An 8,306-nucleotide genomic window follows, 5' to 3' on the forward strand; every position below is an offset into this window, starting at 1 on the left:
TTAGTCATAAATTGGTCATGCCTTGGGAGCAATGATGGTTTAATGTCCACATTGTAAGAGTAATGATGGTTAAATGTCCACGTTGTAACTCTCCCTAAGCCCATCATTAGGCTCATTCTCATCTTCCCCTACTGGGCTAGCCCAAACCTTTGGGCCCCCATTGATATTATCATAAACCACCTCATCTTATTGGGCTAAACTCAAACTATTGGGCCGCCATAATTGTTAGGCCCATTCTCAATATGAGTAGGCTATCTATGCCCATCCTTAATATGAGGAGAGTACATCATCATCATCATACAAGTATGCTTGGTATAATTCCATGATTCATGCCCAAGTGCATCATATGTATGCTTGATATGAGGAGTGATTGATCATAGCACATGCCATTGGGCGAATTATTTATGGGACTCCCTGATAGGCGGAGTTGCCCCATATGAGAGTGCGATACGCGCTAGATTATTGTATGATTGGATAGTATGATTCATGTATCTTGCATTTGTGTGATATGATTTCTATACACCTGAGCGACATCAGGGCCATAGCCTCCATAGGCATATCATGGATGGTAGGATTGGATACCGAAAATACTGTTACTAGCATCATGGCATCATAAATGTCTCTGGGTGAAAATCTCTAAACCCGATGGTACTAAAGGATGACTTCAACGTCGAGACAGAATGGATACATGAGTGCACGAGGGTCATATACCAATAAGTCGCGTCTCCCACTGGCATGGTCGATTGGAAGGGGGTGTGGCCTTATATGCTCAAGGGTAGGGGGCATAACTGCACTGAGTTTAACCAACTCATAATTGAGCCCGCTATCGATGTGATGGGCTGATATTGGTAGGTAAATAGTGAGGTCTCTTCCACTTGCATTGTTGCATGTCTAGTGGGTAGCGATTTGGTGTATAATCCACTGGCATGGTCGATTGGAAGGGGGTGTGGCCTTATATGCTCAAGGGTAAGGGGCATAACTGCACTGAGTTTAACCAACTCATAATTGAGCCCGCTATCGATGTGATGGGCTGATATTGGTAGGTAAATAGTGAGGTCTCTTCCACTTGCATTGTTGCATGTCTAGTGGGTAGCGATTTGGTGTATAATGTACTAGACCCTAGTGATGTATATATTCCAGAGATAAACTGTATTGATATGAGGATTCAGATGAGATTTGATGTGCTAGAGTTGGACCTCGCATATGACATTGGCCCCATAGTCCTTACATCACATAGCCTTAGTATGGCCGATAGCATTCATGTCTTGCATCGCATAACCTTGGTATGGCCGATAGCATTAATGCCTTGCATCACATAGCTGTGATTTGGCCGATAGCATTCATGCCTAGTATCGCATAGCCTTGGTATGACTATTAGCATTCATGGACTTACCAATATGTTTCTACATTACTCTGATATTGCATCCTGAGCACGTCTATATTGCGCACACACTTACACTACGCTCTAAGCTTTTTATAAGCTTATGCACGACCATTACGTATAGGTAACGCTGGGCCATAGCTGAGCAGGAGCAGGAGTGTGATGCAGAGCTTCTAGATTTTTATCGTTATTATCATTGTATTTCCTTTTATGCGCACTGTAGTCAAGTTTTGATCATAGTGGATTTTTGTGATGGTGTTTTCGTTATTGTTCGTGGGTTATGCTTATAGTTTTGCTTATTACGAATTAAATTCATGTTAAAAATTCTCTTTGTAACATCCCAATATTGAAACCTGTTATATTGGTACCGGGAGCCAAGAATGGGGTACTACAGAGGATGTTGGCAACGGATTCAACGATTGGGAATTTTGTGAGCCCAGTTTCTGAGTTTGGGGCATGACAGAAGTTGGTATAAGAGCATTACTTGGGAATAACTGAGAACAACATCACGTGTCTGCTATGAGCTTAGGATAATTAGGCCCCGAGTACGTAACCTTTTGATTTAGTTCCCTAACGTCCGTATCTTCGAGAGTTCTCAAGGTTGATAGACACCTTTGTTCTTTCCTATAAGACATGTCGCCCAGGAGAGCGACCCAAGTGAATCCCACTCTACCACCTGTAACTCCCACTCCACCACTGAAGATTCCTACTCCCCAGCCTGAGGATGCCTCTCCTCTACCTGAGACCAGTGCGGATCAGACTGTACCCATGAGTGTCGCCCACCTATAGTAGATGTTGCAGGTTGTGATAGCCACCCTCCAAGGGCAGGTCAGGCACCCTGCTATTACGCCAGCCCAGGCAAAGCAAGAGTGCACGAGCGTCCTTCTTCGACACTTCCAACAGCTCGATCCCCTGTGCTTCCAAGGCTAGCCAAACCTGATAGCAACCGAGAGATGGCGCTCCGAGGTGGAGAAGATTTTTGATACGATGGGATGTACGAACCAGCAGTGGGTCTTGTTAGCTATATTTCTTCTGTAAGGTGAGGCCGAGCACTGGTGGACCTCCGTTATCCATGATGAAGGGCCTAATTTCGTCTAGACATGGGAGGATTTCATAGACTGATTTGACCATAAATATTTTCCTTACCACATTCGATGACGGCACGCGCTAGAGTTCTAGACTTTGGTGTAGGGGGATATGACAGTGGCTCAGTAGGGGGATATGACGGTGGCTTAGTATGCAGCTCGTTTTGTAACATTGTTCAGATTTATGCCGTACTTGGTAGATGATGAGGGGCGGAAGGCCCTTCATTTTGAGAACAGCTTGCGTTACAGTCTTTGAGGCCGCGTTTGTTGGGCATGAGCTCCCGACTTTCGAGGAGGTAGTACGGAGGGTCCAGATCTACGAGGCTGAGTGGGCCGGTATGCACAATGACCGTTATCAGAGGAGAGACCAAAAGAGGCAAGTCCCCTCCAGTAGCTCCCAGTAGCATTGGCACCCACAGAGGCACAAGAGCCACCCATCCCCTAGAGCAATAGGGGCACCTCCAGCACCACCCCAGAGGTCGTTTACAGGAACCTGTTTTGGATGTTGTGGTGGGACAGGGCACCGTAGGCATGAGTGCCCCCGCCCCCATCAACATCAGCCGAGACCACCTCAGTAGCCTCCACATCAGCAGTAGCGGCCACAGCCACCTCCACCGTAGAGGCCCCAGCCACAGCCTAGATAGCAGTATATGTCATCATAGTGGCAGCAGCAGCAGCAACACCCTCAGAGGGGACAGACACCTCCCTAACCAATTCAAGCTAGGTTCTACGCCGCCCAGCAAGACCCTCAGTCATCAGGAGGGGTCGTCGAGTGTACCCTCACTATTTCTGCATGTACTGCACGTGTATTATTTGATTTAGCTACATCACATTCCTTTGTGGCCGAGGATTTCTGCCGATCGACTGGATTACCGACATAATTTGCTAAAGAGTGGTTGATAGTGTCGACTCCCTTGGGTTGGGCCAATTTTACTCGTTTTACCCTGTTCTCATTAGTGATATCATTTTGCCTGTTGATCTTTTCATGTTGTCGATGTCTGAGTTTGATGTCATCCTGGGTATGGATTGGCTTACCGAGTATCACAACGTATTGGACTGCTCCATGAGGACAGTCACATTTTGTATACCCAGCTTGCCTCAGTTCTAGTTTGTAGTTGAGCTCAGAGGAGAGTCGTTGTCATGTTTGATGTTGTATGTAGCAGAGGAGCCCGTAGCAGTGAGCGTTGATCAATTGCTAGTGGTTTATGATTTCCCTAATGTATTCTAGAAGATTCTGGGATTGTCACCATGTCGGCATATTGAGTTTTAGATTGATCTTGTGCCTGGTACCGTGCCTATCTCGAAGGCCCTATATCATATGGCACCGATAGAGTTGCAGGAGCTGCAACAGCAGTTGGATGAGTTGCGTGAGCTAGGCTTTATTCTTCCGAGTAGTTCACCATGGGCAGCGTTGGTACTCTTCCTCAGGAAGAAGGATGGCTCATTGAGGCTCTGCGTGGATTACCGCGAGCTCAATCGAGTCGTGATCAAGAACAAGTATCTGTTATTTGATCAGTTGTAGGGTACTTAGGTCCTTTCGAAGATTGACCTGCATTCTGGTTATCATTAGATTCAGGTCCGAGAGGAGGACATCCTGAAGAAGCATTCAGGATGCACTACGGTCATTTTGAGTTCTAGGTCATGTCATTCGGATTAACCAATGTGCCCGCAGTATTCATGCAGTTGATGAACGAAGTCTTCCATCCTTATCTCGATCAGTTTGTTGTGGTCATCATCGATGACATTCTGATATATTCGAGGACCCATGAGGATCACGAGCAGTATCTGGAGATTGCATTGTAGACCCTCCGTGCCCACCAGCTGTATGCGAAGCTGAAGAAGTGTGAGTTTTAACAGGAGGAAGTGAAGTTCCTCGGTCATGTGGTGACGAGGGAGGGTGTGCAGTAGACCCCTTGAAGATAGATTTAGTGTGTCAGTGGGGTCAGCCCATGAACACATCCAAGATCAGCAGTTTTCTTCATTTGTCGGGATATTATCGACACTTTATTGAGGGATTCCCACGTATTGCAGAATCACTAACCAGGTTAACCTGGAAGGGCGTAGAGTTTATGTGGAGTGACGCCTGTGAGCGAGCATTTATGGAGCTGAAGGACTGCCTCATGTTCACTCCTATCCTCACTCTTCCCTCTGAGACTGAAGGATTTGTTATATTTACCAATGCTTCGCATGTGGGTTTGGGTGTTGTCCTAATGTAATATGGGAGGCCAGTGGCTTATGCGTCTCGCCAGTTCAAGGTTCATGAGTTGAGCTACCCCACACATGATTTAAAGTTGGCAGTAGTCATCTTCACACTGAATGTGAGGAGGTACTATCTCTATGGGGTTAAGTTCGAACTCTTCTTTAACCACAAGAGCTTGAAGTATGTATTCTCTTAGTCCGAGATGAACATGAGGCAAAGATGTTGGATGAATCTCCTGAAGGACTATGATTTTGATCTCCAATAGCACCCAGGCAAGGCAAACGTGGTGGAGGATGCCCTCAGCCATCAGCCACGGGGCCTGGTGGCACATATGATGATTCAAGAGTGGAAGATGCTTGAGGATGTAGTAGCATATGACTTCGAGATTAGTCTGCAGTGTTCTATCGTGCAGTTATCGAGCTTGTCAATTCAACCCTCTCTTGTCGCAAGGGTGATCGAGGCTCAACAGAGAGATGAGTTATTGTAGAGTTATAGAGCAGAGGTAACATCTGAGAGTCAGTCAAATTAGCAGACTGGTTCTGATGGTGGACTTCACTTCAGAAGCTGATTATGTGTCCCAGATATTTTAGAGTTGCACAGAGATCTTATGACTGAGCCACATTAATCGAGGTTTTCTATCCACCTTATCTAAACGAAGATGTACCATGATATGGGGCAACAATATTTTTGGGCGAGGATGAAGTGTCAGATCACCAGTTTTGTGGCCGAGTGTGACACATGCCAGCGTGTCAAGGCCGATCATTAGAGACCCCCTGGTTTATTGCAGCCGTTGAGTGTCCCGTAATAGAAGTGAGAGCATGTATCCACCGATTTGATCATGGATTTATTGAGGACTCAACGCGGTCAAAGTGTCATCTGGGTTGTTGTTTATCGTCTGACGAAGTTGGTATATTTTCTTGTGATTCGTGCAACCTGGCCTTTGGATCGGCTTGTGAGATTATTCATCGAGGAAATTGTGAGACTGTACAGAATTCTAGTTTTAATCATTTCTGACCGAGACCCGAGGTTCACGTCTCAGTTTTGGAGGAGCTTTCAAAGAGCAATGGGGTCTGTTTTACAGCTTAGCACCGCATATCTGTAAGTGTTATGATTTCTAGCTCCTATAATTGTTAAATTTTTTAGCGCCAAAACATCTTGAAATCTAGGTCTTGTGTAGCGCATCAATATATTCAAGACAGTGCAGGGATAATAGTCTTTACTTTAAGATCTTCAAATCTAAGATTACTTGTTCATGTTCAAATACAACATCAAGTGTGAATTCAAGCTTTCAAACTTCAAAAGTTCAAGTTTTTTAAGGCTTCGTACAAGTTAAGAAAAAGTTTCTATACTTTGATCCTCAAGCTCAAGCTTAAATATGTCACGAGTTCAAGCTTCTATGAATGACAAGATATCAAGCGTCATGAACTTCAAATAACATCTATCAACTGAAGGAAAAGAAGTTTCAATGTTCATACATCATGTATAAGGTATGAATGACCCTAGATTGACCATAGGGTAGGTCATTTTGTATACATAATTTAAATTGAGTCACTTTATAACTGCATTGACTATTTCTCGACTAGTCTTGGACTATGTTCAACTAGTCCTAGTACTGGCTCGACCAGTCCTAAGCTTGTTACTGATTTTTAAAATTTTTTGTTAAAGCCTTGACCAGTCCTGGAGACTGCTTGACTGGTCGTGTGAACAGTGCTCGATCAATCCTGTAGCCTCGATTCAAATTTCAGCAATTAAATATGGTTCCACAAGACTAGTCGTGGACAGGACTCGACCGGTCATGAAGGCCACTCAACCGGTTAAGCAGAGCCTACGACCAGTCGTGGAATGGCTTTATCCTATCGTGCTCAAAATGTCAAAAATTTGTTGGTCCTATGACCAGTCGTGCTAACCTCATGAATAGTCGAGAGTGCGATTTCTGTAATTATAAATAGAGCACAAATTTCAAAGTTTCATATTCAATTCAAGTTAAATCAATACGCCACTCTGAAAGATAAGTTAGTGATATTCTTAAGCTATCTAGTGCTCATTTTATATTCTCTTTAATTAACTTTCTTTGTATTTGATTTTGTATTCTGCATTCCAATTATATTTAAAAGAGGGATTAAAGTATTCTCATTTCTTGGAATCAAAATCAAATCAAGCTAGCCCAAGGTGCTTTAAATCTAAATTCTATCTTGCTTTAAATCTAAAATCTATCTAGACCTTAGAACTTTTACGTTGAACTTCTACTCTGATTCGGTTCCTCCAGGCTACATCTAAAGGAGAATATCGAGGTATTTTACACTATTGTAAATTTCTATCTTTTAGTTTCATTGAGATTGTGCCAAAAAAATCTCTCCGTTTTGATTTGTCTGAGGTGATCCAAAAAACTCAGAGTGTGCGTTTTTTTTTTAATTGTGTAAGCCCATTTGAAAGACACAATTGTGAGGGTTTTATGTGAACCTTGAAAAATCTATTTTCATAGTGAACATTAATATCCACTATGTGAGGATATTAAGAGTAGAGTAGTTGTGTGGCTGTTTTTCTAAACAGTTGGTGTACACACAAGCGAACCACTATAATTTCTAGTCTTATGGATTGCTTGTTTATTTCTTTTTGTGGATGTCTGTAATTTCCTTTTTTACATTTGTGGAGAATGTTGTAATTTCTTTTATGTAAGTGTGGGAATGTTGTAATAACTTAGATTTCTTTTCTTGTTATTTATTTCTTTATTCCTCTATATCAGTTTGAGTTTTTGATACATAGACCTTTCTACGAATTAGGTTGTCCTACCATAAACCTTTGGTTTTTGGTATAAGGTTGTCCTTAGAACAACATCTATATCAATCTCTCAATACTCGTACATTTGAGGTTGTATTTAATTTTAGCATTGTGAGATTGTTTATTATTATCAGTATTTATATATATTTTTTAAATTCCGCTGTTAATTTATAATTTGGCATAGTCCGATTCACCCCCCCCCCCCAACCTCTAGTACTTAATAGCATGGCCTTTTTAGTATCTTCTGCAGACCGAGAGGGTCAACCAGATCATTGAGAATATGCTTAGGGCTTACGTGATTGACTTCAGGGGTAGCTGGGATGAGCATCTACGATTGGTTGAGTTCGCATACAACAACAGCTATCAGGCGATCATTGGCATGGATCCTTTTGGCACTACATGGCAGACCGTGCAGATCACCGAGTTATTGGACCGAGGTTGGGGAACAGCGTCTCCTATATCTCAAGCTTGTGCAAGAAACATCAAAGGCCATCAATTTTATCAGGTAGAGGACACGCACAGTGCAGAGCTGGTAGAAGAGTTGTACTGATCGTCAGTGTCGTCCCTTGGAGTTTGCAGTAGGGGACAGAGTATATCTTAAGGTCTCACCCATGAAGAGAGTAGTTCAATTTAGAGTAAAGGAAAAGCTTGCCTCGAGATTTATAGGACCTCTCGATATGGCTAGGTGCGTTGGCGTCATGGCCTATCGACTTGATTGTCAACTCAGTTGTCTGGCGTCCACAACATTTTCCATATCTCTATGTTGAGAAAGTGTGGGTCAGACATCGTTCCTGTTATTGATTGGCAGCCGTTAGAGGTTCATAAGAACGCTTCTAACATTAAGCAGTCAGTGCATATCCTT

Source organism: Magnolia sinica, chromosome 3 (assembly GCF_029962835.1).
Source record: "Magnolia sinica isolate HGM2019 chromosome 3, MsV1, whole genome shotgun sequence".
NCBI lineage: Eukaryota > Viridiplantae > Streptophyta > Magnoliopsida > Magnoliales > Magnoliaceae > Magnolia > Magnolia sinica.